We start from the raw sequence: 9,005 nt of genomic DNA on the forward strand, positions 1-9,005 counted from the left end.
GGAAATAAATTAGAGAAAATACTATTTTGCCCTTCCCTAAATCCGGATTGGGACTTTTCTCAATCCAACAGCCCAACTTCTGAAAGGCATATCTCACTCATATGATGTCGAAATCATGCAAACTTGGCGGCGTTGGAAAGATATCTCCAAGGGCTTGCCAACCATATCAAGAGCTTCTCCTAAATCATCCTAAGCTAGGAGTTATGGCCGTTTGAAAATGGCCAAAACTCACTTTCTTAACATAGACAAAATTTCCAGATTTCCTTATTCTTTCCAAAAATAAATATTTTCATATTTTAAACTCTTTATAGTCGTTTCTAGGTGCGAGATGCTACATTAACAAATAGACGGATCCTCTCTTCCTCAGTAGTCACCAATTGCGTAGCATATCTAGACAAAACGTGGAACTTGGCCTCATAAGTAGCCACATCATACCACCTTGCTCCAAAGTCATTAATTCATCCTTCTTACGATCTCTCAAAGTTCGGGGCACATACTTTTCCAAGAACAAAGCATAAAACTGGGTCCAATTGAGTGGGGGTAAATTTGAAGATCTGCATTTAACATAAGCTCTCCACCATTGCTTAGCCTCGCCCTAAAGTTGAAAAAGTCACAAACTCTACTCCATGCTGATGGACAATTCCCAACTTATGAAGCCTCTCATAACAATCTGGAATGAACTCCTAGGCGTCCTCACTCTCAGAACCATAGAACACAGGTGGTTTGAATTTCAAGAACTTAGTCAATATCTCATGTTCATTACCAGTCATAACAGGATCCAACAACGGACGAAAGAAGGCATCAGTATCTACAGTTCCACCCACCTTGGGGACAATGATATCAATAGGGGGATTGTCTAGAGCTTGAGTCGCTTGAACAAAGGGACGCACTCCAAGACCAACCAATCCTTTCAAGAACGGCCTAATCTATTGAGCTAACACTGAGACTAAGAGAGGGATACTTGTAGTCTCAACCTGCACCTCTTTCTCTTGTCCAATATCCTCTTCATTCTCAACCTCAACGTTCTCCTCTATCTCTTCATGGTGCATAGGAGGATTCTCATTTTTGGGAGCATTCTCAACTGAAGCTCAACCCCTAGCAGGTGCTACCTTCCTTGGCCTCTGCCTCTGCCTCTTGCTCTGCCTCTACCCTTGCCTCGACCGCGACCTCTTGCTGAGGATTCCTCAGCTGGCGCATTGACGGGAGCTACAGGCCTGACCCCGTTGAACCTAGTGTTAACCATCTGCGGAAAGAAGAGTGAAGGAAATTAGATACCAATTTGGATCACCAGACACCAATTGGAACCAAGTTATAGCACAAAAGGAGACAAGAGAAAAAAAAGATATTTCCTAAAGTCCTATATCCTCTCGAAGAAAAGTATAGACATCTCCATACCGTTCCGCAAGACTCTACTAGACTCGTTTTAGTACATCGAGATTAACGAACCTAGGGCTCTGATACCAACTTCGTCATGACCCAGACCATCGTGATTGACACCCACACTAACCCTCCGGTGGGAAAACCATTACTACAACCTAACTAACTATGAAACTACGCATTTAAAGATACAGAAGCAGGTTTAAATGCATAATTAAAGTATAGTTCCCATAAACACTAAAAGTCTAACAAACGATTTGAGGAATTAAATGCCTAGAACATGAAAGTCAATGTACCAAAACTCTAACCAACATGTCTAACAGAGTGGGTACACCCCAAACTAAACGAGAGAATTATCTAAAGAACTAATCTTAGTCCGAAGAAATGGACTAAATAAATGAGAACTCAAGGCTGCCTCGAAGAACTGGCTCATCCTTGAATTCGACGACGATCACTGATCTTCTAAACGAGGTCTGCCAATAGCCATTTGACGATGCCATGTACTCCACAAAGAAAGAGAAAGTGCAGTATCAGTACACAACCAAAGTGTAGTGGTAGGATCACACGGTTATCCTAATAAGTGCAATATAAACAAGTAATTACAACATCATAAAAATGCATACACCGAACATATACAATATCAATATCATTTCAGGATCAACTTATAATTCCACATTCTCATCAATAAGTGTATGCACAACAAGTCATTGGTCCTCTCATGGAACCCATACCCAAACAGTTAGTGTATCGGAACATGGTACTCGTTCCAAGTTAGTGTGTCAGATCGTGACACCCGTTCCCATATTTATGTCGGTACATGGCATCCGATCCCAGTTAGTGTATCGAAATGTGACACCCACTCCATTCAACATACCACAATCACAATCACCTTGTACATTCTCACAATCATACAATTCAGAGGTGATTCATGGCATATAGTTATTCGTTCATATTCATTTACGATTAATGTGATCAATAATGCAACATTCGCATACATACATGCAATATAATGAAGCAAGAAGATACATATATCACACAAACATGAAATCACAACCATCACCTACCTCGAACAAAGTTTGAATCCCCTTAGAAACTTGATTCTTCCCTTTCCGGATTCTTTCCGTTTGTTCTTGGTCTACAAACAATCATAATAATGCGAGAATCAATAAACAATACCTAATTACCCGGATTATAACCAATAACATCAAACCTAGGTCAAACCCTTTATCCCCATACCCAGATTAGGGTTTTTTTCCACCATAAATCCTAGATCAAAACCCTCCCCTATTAATAATTACCCAAGAATCTAAGTTCAAGGGATCGAAAATGGATTCAGGAGTGAAAACCTTACCTTTAGCCTCAAGAATGGTGAAAAGTTGTCAAGAAAACCCCAGGGTTCGTTCCTTAGCTCTCAAAGTCTAAACTTGTAGATTAATGACGTTTTGGGGTTTATTTCCGACTTAAGTCGCGTCTATCCCGCCACAACAGTCCTCACCCTGCTACAGTAGCCCCGCCCTGGTGGCACTAATCCCTCTCTGGCAGATGTGGCGGAGAGAGAACGTCGGGAATTGAGTTCCAAACCCCCATTTCACCACACACCTTTGTCCCATGGCACTCAGAAAATACATGTTCACGCTAAGATCAGTTTCGGGAGTTCTACTCGTCCAAATTTGATTTCGTAAAGTCGTATGGGTTCCTTAACATCTTAGCAATCTACTCATACGATCAAATTCATAATTTGATCTCCCATTTGTTACCAGATTTCTTTAGACCTCACTTACTCTGATTTCGTCCAATTCTGGACTAGGTTGGAAAATTTCAAGATACTACCAAAAAATATTCCGGCCCGAAATTTTTTCCCGTTTTCTTTTCTATAACGGCGGGAACCGGTCATTACAAAAAAAAGTTGAAAGTTGAAATACCGTTTTTCCCCTACACTAAATTAAAAGATTATAAATATTTTGTTAATTACATGTTTAAATATTAGTTATAATGAATTATTACATTGAGTAAATGGAGAGTTCATGTGTTCAAATGAGGATTGTTTAATCTTCCATATTTTAATGGAGGTTAATTGCATATATTTAATATTCTTAAAGTTGTTCTCTTTTATCTATTTTGGCCCTTTGAAACCTTCAAATATTTAATTTAAAACTTTAAGATGTCTTTTGGTATTCCTCTATTTTTATCTATATAAATTCATTTTTTTTTATTCATCAAACTCACATCCAAAATTATCCTTTTCATTTTATAGTTAAAGTAGTGAAGCCATCAACATCTAAAGTATATGATATATCTACCTTAGTCTGATTATATATCACTTTGCAAAAATAAAGGAATTTTTCTAATTGATTCATGCTTTAGTTTGACTCGATGGAGAAGACTTTTGAATTTTGATTGGATATGAGACAAGGTGTCGACAAAAACTTGGAAAATTATGTACCGATTTTGTATTTCTTTTTTCATTTATATAATGTTATGATTTAAGTCTTAAGAAGGATGCGTATGTTATTTTTTTCTTCTATGTTTATTTTTTTATATTTATCTATTACTCTTCTTTAATTTAATTTTCTATAAAAATTTTTATTATTATAACATTTATTTGAGATTGTTGCATTTTAATACTCATTACACGCATGTTTTCATTGAATTTTAATTGTCCTAACGAATTTATAAAATATTGCATGAGACACACGTGCGTTGCACGTGTCTAGAAACTAGTATTGTTATAGTGGAAAGCTCCTAACCTCAAAATTGGATTACCATTTTACCCTTATCTTACCCTAAGATAAATGATATATTAATATCTATTTAATTAATTAAATATTAAGTAATAGTTATATTTAAATTCATGCATCAAACAAGATCTTAATGCAATCATATATTCATGTACTAATTAAATGTGGGTAATGAAGAGTCTAATAACTTTCAATTTTTGAATTTGTAAGATAAGTGGGGGTAATGATGAGTCTATCAAAGACACTCAAACAACATTATTTATATTCCCTTCTTTCATTCAAGTTTCTGATCATCTTGCATTCCACATTAGGTTAGTCTACATCAGTTGTAAAATTTTCATTACCAATTTGTAATTATAAGATTTCTTACTTATTAGTATTGTTTAAAATTTCATGCGTGTTCATTTTTTTTGTTGAGAAATATATAAATTATCATAGTAACAGGATGAATATTCTTCAATATGAAGTTGTAAGTGAATTTTTATTTTTTATATGTCTATCTTTTTGAGGTTTTAAATACAACTTCGTAATTGATTACTATATTTTTGTATTCTTCCTTTCTTCTATCTTTAGGATATTTATATTTATAATTAATTGTTTTGAAGGTAAACATGTTAAATCTCATAGAATATTTTCACAAATAGACCCGTAAAAGAGTAAGTCTTTGATAAACATTAATAGTTATGTCTCCTTCATTGTTTGGTAATCATTTATCTTTTCAAAACAACATGCTTGTACTTTTTCATTTTTATATGTAATCTCAAATGTTTAGAAAATTCATGTACTTAACTATTACAGAGAGATACAAAAATTTATGCAAAAGTAAAAATAAAATAACAATAATGTAAAGTAAAATGATGACTAAATGTTACATTGACTTTTGTTGTATTAGAGTTCATATTTAATTATTTATATACAGATCTTTTAATATATAATTCAAGAAATATAGTGTATCTGTATTTTTAACATATTCATGTTTTTTTTTATGATTTTATTTTTTTATACAGATGAAACATTTTCTTTATAGCAAGTCGACTTTTAACAAAATGTAATTCAATCAATATTATGATATGTTTGTCTATATATTTTAATGTGATGCCTTTTATTATGGATGCCATGTCTTTATTTACTTTTATTTCTTTTTTGTTTGAATTTGTAATTTTTTCTATAAATTTGATGTTACAACACCTAGACATTTTGTAATATTTTTCTTTATACGTATCTTTTTTATAGACAATTTCTTTTTGGATTATTAAAAAACTTAAGTTTAGTAATTAAAATATATTAATTCTTCTGATATAATAAAAGGTTTATTTTATATGAAGTATTGAAAATATCAAGCCTCCGACATTTTGTGAAGAGTTATATTGTTATGTCAAACTTACATACAAAAGGACTTAGGTTTGAACTTAGCGATGAATTTATGTAGGCTCCAATATGATTATATAAATTAACTTTTCTAATGCCAATTAGGGGACAAACGTGCAACACACGTTTCCAGGACTAGTTCATGAAATAGGAGGAAGAAAACTTTGAGGAATGAAACACAGTTCATAAGAAGCTTAATTAATGTATTTGAATTCGACTCTCTTATAACGTGAAAAAACCTACAAATTATAGTGGCAAAAATAGAAGTTTTGTTTACTAACAAAAACGTATTTGTACTCATTAGCATGGGGATACACATTGTGCAACACACGTGTTTGAATATATTTATATATACCATTACAATAACTTCACTCAACTTAGCAGGGAACACACATGAAACACACGTGTTAAGGACTAGTAGGAATTAAAAGTGTACGAGACTTGTGACGAGCACAAACACACTATAAGCTTAGTGCTTCACTAGTCAAAGATAGTATAGTATAAAGATTGTTTCCACAGGGATTGGTACAAATAATAATCCAATCAAATCTTGCTAACTACTATTCAGGTGATCAAAAGAAAAGAGTTGATTGTGGTTATGAACCACTTTTATAGACTAAATGATAATTAAAATCAATTGGTAACTATAAAGTTTAATATCAATACTAAAAGATAGGGTACAAGACTAAACAAGTGCATAATGATAGTTGGGATTTGATTACATTCATTATCACATCTAAAGTTCTATCGATTCTCTCGAATTCGATAGCTTATTAGAGTATCCTTAAGCCTTAGATTTTTCTTCCGAGTAAATCTCAAGTTAAAGAATAAACTAATTATACCTAGTGATTCTAATATGCAAAAACAGGTTAATGATTGTTCTTAAGGAAGTAACGTCCTTCGACTATTTTTCCTTGAGATTTAATCAATAATCATCAACAAGCTCCTTCGATTACTTTAGAGAAAATATATTGATTCAATCCAACAAAACTATGCAACAATATTCACCAAGATATTCCTCTTTCGATTAAATAAAATAATGAACATGGTTGCAATTTAATTCAAATTCCCATAACAAGTTCAAGCATAAGAATGAAAATCAAAATTCCAACAAATTCATCAATACAATATTTTTTTCAAATACCCTCTAAGAATCTACTCCAAGGATGAGAATGAGTTTACTAAGAACAAAGATGAAAATGAAGACATACAAATCAAACTTTGTATCCCAACTTCTATTTTGGATTCAAGTAGTGTTCCACCTCCTCTTCTTCGTAACTTAGCATTTCTTTTTTGCTCTTTTTATCCATCTCTCGACTTGGGGAAAGCTCCAACATCATATGTTTCCCTGGAAATTCCAAAAACACCCTTCCTTTAATGAGTTTACGCCTCCATGCCGCTCAGGCGCACCGCTGGAAACCCAAGTGCGCGACCAGCGTGCGGAGAGGTAGTAGCTTCAAAAACCCACCACGCGGGCACGCCGTTGAGAGCCCGAGCGCGCGACCAGCACGCGGACAAACATCACTTGCAAATATCTTTTTTTCCTTTTTTCATCCTTTAGCATTCTTGTTGGTCTTTTTTCACTAATCATGTTCAATACTTGAATTAAAAACCCTACACACATGAAAAGTAGACCAATAATTGCAAAATTTACACTCAAAACTTATCTAAATTATCTCATTTCATTGCCTATCAACTTGCACTAGAAGGTAAAAAATTAGGAAAAATAATTGATCCAAATTATTGTAATCAGTTTTTTTGCTGGCGGTGTGAGGAGTTTCATCGTTTAAGAAACTGCGAGAATCCATTTTGGTATAGGAAAGGGAATGGAAAAGAAAGATTTAATCCAAATCTATAAATTACTCTCATTACTTATAGTATACTACCAACACATTGCACATCCAATGGCGGATTTATTGTGGAAGAGAGGTACAACTCTTGGACAAGGTAGTTTCGGTGTCGTCTCGTTAGCTTCTACATCCAATGCACTATTTCGTGGTGTGACTCTTCCCTCTCTCATTTCCCTCAAATCTTGCAACTTGAGTGATTCTCAATCGTTGAAAGAAGAAGTCAAAATTCTCTGAATGTTCGAACATTCTCCTTACATTATTCACTGTTTCGGAGCTAATGTCTCTTTCGAAGATAACGCCAATCTTTAAAACTTATTGCTCGAGTATGCTTTTGGAGAAAGCCTTGTCAATCGTCTTCGGAATTGCAATTCACTGTCGGAAGTTGAAGCTAAGAAACACACGAAGAATGTTCTTTTAGGGCTCAGTTGCATTCACAACAATGGAATGATTCACTGCGACATTAAGCCTGGCAATATTCTCCTTGTCGGCAGGGACAAAACTGCCAAGATCGCTAATTTTGGGATTTCTGTGATATTGGAACAGGGCATGAACCAAAAACAGGGACTTATCAGGGAACAAAAAGGTATATGGCACCAAAATTCGTGATTAACACTGAGTATACCCCAGAAGTTGATATTTGGGCTCTTAGCTGCACTGTCTATGAGCTGATTACAGGGACACCGATGTGGGCTGACACATATGGTGATGATGTGTTGAACAAAATCGAGTTTGAGGAACCAAAGTTTCAGAATTCGAAGTTGTCAAATGAGGCTCCAGATTTTCTGGAAAAATGGTTTGTGAAGAATCCCATCATGTGTTAGACTGCGAACATGCTGTTGAACCATACTTTTCTGCAGAATTCATCCAAAGTAGCCAACACAAGGAAAAAGAAAAGTGATTCAATGTCTATTCTACACAAACCAATCCAGAAGGTAACATTCATGATTGGCAATCATAAATTCTCATGGCAATTGCCTAATCCAAAGCCCCTTCTAGACAAAACAATCTAGAAGATAACATTCAAGATCGACAATCATAAATTCATGAGGCAATTCCCAGATCTGAAGGAAGTAGAGAATGAAACTTGAGGAAGGATACTAGATATTGACAATATATAGATACATAATAAAAATTAATTTGTAAATATATATAGAAGTATGTATGGGCTTGATCCCTCTTTAGGATTTCTTTTGGGGTATGTAGGAAACGTTTGACGAAGATGATCTCACATGCAGCCCCTTATTAGTTTAATAAAAAAAATTGTATAGTTGATCAACATTATTTATAAAGAAATGCGAGTTTTTATATCTATGTTGCAATGTTGAGTTTGTTATTATGATTGAATTGCTAGGTTAGAAATCTATGGTTTCCTTATTAAAATGACTGACTTGTTGTGCTTTACCATATTTGCTCCCTCTCTTTTGTCACCAATTTAAAAACAATGTTTTGCCCTCACCATTAACGTAGCTCCAACGTGAATTTGATGGACTCTAAATACACATTCTACACATCTAAAAATCTTCAAGGAAAAGCATGTCCAAATTCATCCCTCAACTTTTGACTATGAATGAAAAATTACCCTCAGGTTTAAGCTCTGGTAGAGATCAAGAGAAAAATAAGACTTTTTCCTATGCAATGGAATCTGTTGGAATGTATGTGTTCACTATCAGTC

The 9,005-nt window shown here is 34.3% G+C and overlaps 1 pseudogene; it reads left to right on the forward strand.

Moving 5' to 3' along the window:
* The first annotated feature begins 7,387 nt into the window (after positions 1–7,387).
* On the forward strand, positions 7,388–8,451 carry LOC125823927 (mitogen-activated protein kinase kinase kinase 20-like; annotated as a pseudogene).
* The last annotated feature ends 554 nt before the right edge of the window (positions 8,452–9,005 follow it).

Source organism: Solanum verrucosum, unplaced genomic scaffold, assembly GCF_900185275.1.
Source record: "Solanum verrucosum unplaced genomic scaffold, falcon-dt-bn FXZP01000065.1, whole genome shotgun sequence".
In the NCBI taxonomy this organism is placed as follows: domain Eukaryota; kingdom Viridiplantae; phylum Streptophyta; class Magnoliopsida; order Solanales; family Solanaceae; genus Solanum; species Solanum verrucosum.